Genomic DNA, 7088 nt, shown 5'->3' on the forward strand with positions numbered 1-7088 from the left:
TGTGGCTTCTGAGACTTTTTGTTTTTGGGTAATTTTATTGCATGGGGAACTCAGAAAATAGGATAATCATGGCATTCTATTTTATTTAACTAAGAATAACATAGATTAAACTAATGCTACGAAAAGTTGTGCTAACTAAATTCATCGACTACATGTCTTTCAAAAAGGATACATTAATGAGGTTGATCAAGTCTTATTAGTAACCGATTTCGATTGGCCTAATAGCGATGACTTTTTTTATACCGCTAAGTTACCTCAACGGGATTATCATATCCCCAACAATAGCGATAACGTATTTCTTCTTGGCAGTAGGAAGAGGAAATTTGGACCCTCCAATATTGGTTGTGTTGATTGGGTGAATGACTTTAATATTATTTGTCGAAGCTTGTTTGTTTGGAAAATCCACCATGTGTTGTATGCCATTGACATGGAAAGTAACCTTGGTTTTGTTGCAGCCACTAACAGACCATGTAGTTTATAAAAAGGGTCTACCAAGGATAATCGACATGTTGTCGTCCTCGGGCATCTGAAGAATAACATAGTCTATCAAGATAGTAACGTTTGCAACCACAACAGGAACATCCTCCCAGATTCCAATAGGTATTGAAGAAGATTTATAATCCATTTTTAAAGATATCTTAGTAGGTGTAAGCTTATTCAAATCAAGTCTTCCATATATAGAGAAAGACATAACACTAACACCGGCTCCTAAATCGTATAAAGCAGTTTAACATAACTTAGTTTAATGGAGCAAGGTATTGTGGATATACCCGGATCTCCCAACTTCTTAGGAACTCCACCATAAAAATAATAATTAGCAAGCATAGTATCAATTTATTTTTTAGGTATCTTCTTTTGTTGGTAATAATGTCCTTCATCACAAAAAGATATGTCTAATCATTTCAGCAAAGTGTTCAAACTCTTACTCGTCCTTACTCTTGGAAGGCTTATGAGGGAACGACATGGGTTTTTGGACCCATGGCTCTCTCTCTCTCTTTACTATGTTTTTTAGCAACAAAGTCTTTCTTCTAATATCTTTTATTTTTAGGATGGGGGTTATCAAGATCTTCAGCGGGTTATATTTCCATAACATTATGAAGTTCCTTATTATTATATGGTTGAGCATCTAAGTGAACATCATCATTATGATTATCATTCTCATTATCACTAGGTGAATGTTCACTACCACGTTGTGTCTGAACATCAGAAATAGAACATCATTATGACTCTCAGTAGGTTTTTCTATAACAGGTTCACTAGAAGAATGGATAGTCCTATCATTTTTCATTTTTATTTTTATTTTTAGTTGGACTAGGTGCATCTTCATTAATTCTCTGACAATATTTTTCTATTATTTTAGGGTTACCTTAACGATAAAGATATTCCTAAGTCATTCTACCTCATCTAGTCATTACTCTAACATCATGGTCATTCTTGTTATCATTTAATTCAGCAAGAAAATCATTTTGTGAGTTAGCAACTTCGACGAGTTGAGTGTGAACCATAGAAGCATGTTTACCTAGACCTTTAACATCATTAGCAATTTTAAACATAAAGTAACTCAAGCGATCTATCATCATCACATTACGTCTTAATTGATCTTTGACATAGTTGTTGAAGTGCTCTTGCTTGACAAAGTAATTATGAAATTCATCCATGTATTGACTAGGAGTCTTCGTCTATGTTATACCAGTTTCATTAAATCTACAAAGAGAATTTACCTCTACTACGTTTGTAGGGATGTTAAGTCTGTGTATTTCTTCCACGGGTCTTAAATTCTTGACATCTTCAGATTTAATACCTTTCTCTTTCGTAGATCTTTTGGCTTCTTCAATATCTTCTAGACCGAGGAATAGAATACCTATCTTCTTTCGCATAGGTTTCGACAGTGGTTCAGGAAGTGTCCAATTATCAGCTATTTACAATACATTACACAGTAATTTTTCAACTTGTCCAATAGTTTATTCCGAGAAAACACAACTATCACAACTATGTAGGTAGTCTCTTTTAGCATGTGTTAGTACATCATAAAAGATATCAAGTATTTAATTTTTGTCAAGAGGATGTTCACTCCAAGCTCTTAGTCGCTAGAGAAGCCTCCCCCAAGCTTGATGGACATTCTCTTCTTTAATTTGCACAAAGTTAAATAATTCCTGTAAAGCAGCTTGTTTTTTATGAGATGGAAAATATTTTTCAGAGAAGTAATATATCATATCCTGGGGTCTATGCATGCAACAAGGGGAAAGAGTGAGGAACCATTTCTTAGCATGGCATTTCAGGAAAAAATGAAAAATCTTAAGGATATAGTAGTAACGCATATTTTCCTCATGTGCACACAAAGTGGAAATATCATTCAATTTAGTGAGGTGTCCCACAACAGTTTCAGTTTCATAGCCATGGAAAGGATCAGATTCTACAATCGTAAATAACTCATGATCAACAAAGAATATAACTCTTTTTCAGTAAACATATAGGAGAAGTAGAAAATTTAGGATCATGTTTGATCTTCTCCATCATATATTTTTCTTTCAATTTGCATAGTAGTTTCTTCAAATCGTTTCTATCATTACAAGAAAGAAAGTCTCTAGATATATCCCCATCCATAACATAACCCTCAGGTACATTAGGAAATTCATATCTATTAGGAGAATGGGCGATTCAAAATCTTTATCAGTTTCAACATTTTCAGTTTCTAAGGATCTAGTAGTATGAGCATCAAACAATTCACGCAGTGGAATAGTTTTAGTTTCATCAAGTATAGCACTAGTAAGGGGCGGAGCCAGGTTGGCAGTAGGCCCTGGTCATACTTCAATGCTACAGTAATCTACAATAACATATAGTACACAAAACACTATAGTCGCGGAAGACTTACAGTGCCACTGCCAGGGCCCGGCCCCCCTAGGCCTAGGGTGTAGCTTCACAACTCATGGTAGTATCATCATTAATTTCAGAAGTAGCATCATCAAGTACATGCAACATATCAAAACGAGCATAAATTCATGGTGTCATAAGCTGATTCAAAACATTAGGTAAATCAAAAGCACAACTACATGGCACTTCCTTACCTCCCCTCGTCTTAGGCGATATGATCTAGGTTTTAATGTCTTTCAGTTTCTTTGTAGTAGAAATTTTATATCCTCAAGTGAAAACCATAAATAGAGATAACCTCTCGGGAGCGCCACCAAAAAAGAGTCTTGATAACCCACAAGTACTGGGGATCACAACAGTCTTCGCGGGTTGTATCACACCCTGATTTATTGATTCGAGACAAGGGGAGCCAAAGAATATTTATTGGTCTTAGCAATTGATTTGTTAATTCAACCGCACGTGGGATATTTCTGTGCGGCAAAGATTTGAGTAGCACACCAAAAAGTAGTAGTAACAGTAACGGTAACAGTAATAGTTTTGTAGTGATTGTAACAGTAGCAGCAACACTAGTAACTTAGCAAGACTCGTTATGTGAAAAGCATAGGCACATGGATCGGTGATGTATAATGGTTTAGATGACATCAATTATATAATATTTGCACACTAGATCAATATAGAACTAGCTCCAATTCATAAATATATTGTAGGCATGTATACCGTGTATGGTCATACGTGCTTGCCATAAGAAATTGAATGACATCTTTTGTCCTGCCATCCCATGAAAGCGGGATCTATAAGGAAACTAAGGGATATTAATGAATCCTTTTAATAGAGAACCACAACAATGCATTAACTCATGGTGAATACATGAACTCCTCACACTACGGCAATCACCGGAAATAATCCCAATTATTCTGATCTTGGGATATGTGGATCATAACACATCATAGGTGCATACAATTTGCAAGATAGGATCTAAAAACTTTCATATTCAGAGAAAATATAATAGGTTCAGATTTGAAATCATGCCACTCAGGCCCTAGTGACAAGTATTAAGCATAGAGCAGTCATATCAACATCAATCTCACAGCATAGTGGATACTAGGGATCAAGCCCTATTAAAATAAATTGATTACAGAATCAATCTCATCCAATCCCATCACCGTCAAGCAATCTTGCAAAGGAATTACTCACTCCCGACGGTGAGCATCGTGCAATTGTTGATGATGGAGACGACGAATCCCCCTCTCCCCCCCCCCCGAGGAAGAATAGGAGCTGGCAGTAGCTCCATGTCGTAAAACGCAATGAAAAATTGTCTCCTAATTTTTTTCTCCATAATTTTTAATTTATAGGACTAGAATTATAGTCGGGTTAGCCACATGGGACACACAAGCTAATAGGGCTCCATCTTATGAAATGACTAAGTCTAGGAGCCATTGCAACTAGGTGGTCGCTATAACATGGTTGATCGGGAATGGATGACACGAGTTTAGACAAGTTCGGCCCCTCGCGGTGGAGGTAAATACTTACTTCCTGCTTGATTGATATTGATGGTGGTCCATATTACAAGGGTGTAGATTCGATAACCTAGCTCTCAAGAGATTGCAACTTAGTCTTTTATGTCCCAAGGGCTTCCCTTTATATAACAAGTCAAGTCCCTAGGGTTAGAGCTGAGTCCAGGTCATTTTCACATACCCGTATCAGAATCTAAATCTTATTCAAATTTTCTCTTTAGATTAGGAAACTTCTCCTCTAGGCTTTCTCTACAACCCAACCCGCACGCTTCTCCTTGACCAGAGAATGACCCATAATAACGTTTGCGGGTCTTGTGCTGGGGTTAGTGTCTCTTTTGCTGCACCATCTTCGTTCAGGCCAGGGAATGACCCATAATAACTTTGTCCGATCGTAACTTGGACGGGTCATAATCGTGGGGAATATCCCCAACACTAGCTCAAGTTTATCTTGGATTTATCCATGTTGAACTTCACCCTAAACTAAAAAGAGTAATGAAACCATGAGGGATTAAGGGTTTGGGTATATTTGTGAGCTGGCCTCTTCTCATCCCTTTATGTCACCGTCTTATGGAAACCTAGTCGTGTCAGTCCATTTGCCGGGTCATTTGATTCATCCAGGACTTGGCACATTTTCAATATTGACACCATCACTACTGGAATTCAGATATTTGTCGTCTGGCTTTCCTTTGCCGTCTGCTGACACATGGCAAAGATCTTCTTTGCCGTCAGCTGGCACAAAGCAGACGACAAAGACAACACCTAAGGCAAAAGTTTTCTTTGTCGTCGGCCTTCCCTTTGCCGTCGGCCAGCGGACGGCAAAGGAACCACAGGCGGACGACAAAGGGTTCGCAGACGGCAAAGGGGGTGCCACCCTAGCGGCCGGAGCCCACCCCACCCCACACACACCTTTGTCGTCTGCCACCCAGCCTTTGCAGACGGCAAAGGGGGCTCCCTCTCTAACGGCGCATAGCCCCCCATCCCCTCCCCTAACGGCTCTCGCGCCCACTGCCCGCTCTCTCTCTCGCCCTGCCCTCTCTCTCTCTCGCCTGCCCACCTCCCGCTGCCCCCGTCGTCGGAGCCGCCCCGGCCACCCCAGCCCGCTCCGGCCCTCGCGGTGCCCCTGCCGCCCCCTGCCGCGCGCTCCCTGCCCCCCTGCCATCGTCCACCGCCACTGACGGGGATATAGCCCTAGGGTAGGGTCATAGGTCTGACCAATACGTCCTACCCAAGGGCACCTCATTATTAGTTTAAAGACTACAAGGGAAATTCCAACTGGATCGTGACAACATCTAATCCACTCGGTACGGATTCACTCAGACAAGTACATTCCATCCACTCGGATGACAGTCAACCACTCGGCCGTATGACTCACTCGGTCATGCAAATACCAACAGTCGGCAATACATTTGTAGTGGACTGACATTATGGCACCAATGCCCCATCTTGTAACATAAGAGGTGAGGAGGTGGCGCACTCTATATAAGCCACCCCCTCCACATAGCTAGACATCTTCTTCTTCTTCTCCCCCTGCGGGCTCATTCCTTCCCTGGAGCTCTGGCTCTCTCTACACCATGTAACTTAGGTCCATGACAGATAAAACAAAGCCTCTCCGGAGCACGAGACGTAGGGTTGTTATCTCCACTATGAGAGGCTTGAACTCGCTAAAACCACCGTGTCACCCATGTGCATCTTGATAGATCATGCTCCGTTATCTTACCCCCTTTCTACTGTCAGACATAGCACCACGACAGTTGGCTCCCACCTTGGGGCGTGGCGTCTATCAAGCCATGATGCATATGGTTATTTTTCATCGTCATGAGCCTCATGGTCGTCATGCGCGGCCGGTGGCATCATCCGGCTCGTCGTCGACATGTGCGGCCACCAGCGTCCTTCGCCTCATCGTCGTCACGGGCGGCCACCGGCGTCCCGTCGTCGTTACGTGTGGCTGCCAGCGTCGTCCATCTCATTGTCGTCATCATCGACATGGGCACAACGGCCATCGACGTCGTCCGCACTGTCGTCATCATCGCCATCGGCACAACCGACTGCACATCGTGTGCGACGTCGTCGTTGAGCATCCACACACGACTGTAGGCACCGCCCGTCTCATCATCGTGATGCGTGGCCGCCACCGGCGCCCGCGTGGGCATCGTCCTCAACCAGGTCGTTGAGCCCGCATGCACGACTTCCGACACTGTTCGCCTCGTCGTCAACTCTAGCCTCGTGTTCTCGGCCACTCGGGGGCGACCTCCGCGGTGGAAGCGCCGACGCCGCGCGACGCGGGCGCGTAGCGCTACTTCCTCCGGCGCTGGTCGCAGGCGAGGCCTCCTGGCCGAGGCACACAGCAACGATGCCTTATGAATCAGCCTCGGCTTGCAAGCTGCAACCGATGACCGTTCAGTGTTGTTACTTTGGTATCTTCCTTGATTAATTGACTGCATGGAGAGAAAAAAAAGGAACGGAAGGAGAGCTACCATGCACACCTGTACGCAACTCCACCGGCAATCATTAATTGCATGCCTAACGTGGGTCTCCCAATTCCCTGAAGTATGGGTGGACCGTTTCATTAAGGTATAATCACCTCATTATGTGGCTAATTGCATGGGTGGACCATTTCATTAAGGTATAATCGCCTCATTATGTGGCTAATTGGTGAGTATTCCCAACGTCAATTACCTATTTATTGTAGCGTTAACAAGCATGCTC

The sequence above is a fragment of the Hordeum vulgare genome, chromosome 1H (genome assembly GCF_904849725.1).
Source record: "Hordeum vulgare subsp. vulgare chromosome 1H, MorexV3_pseudomolecules_assembly, whole genome shotgun sequence".
Taxonomy (NCBI): Eukaryota; Viridiplantae; Streptophyta; class Magnoliopsida; order Poales; family Poaceae; genus Hordeum; species Hordeum vulgare.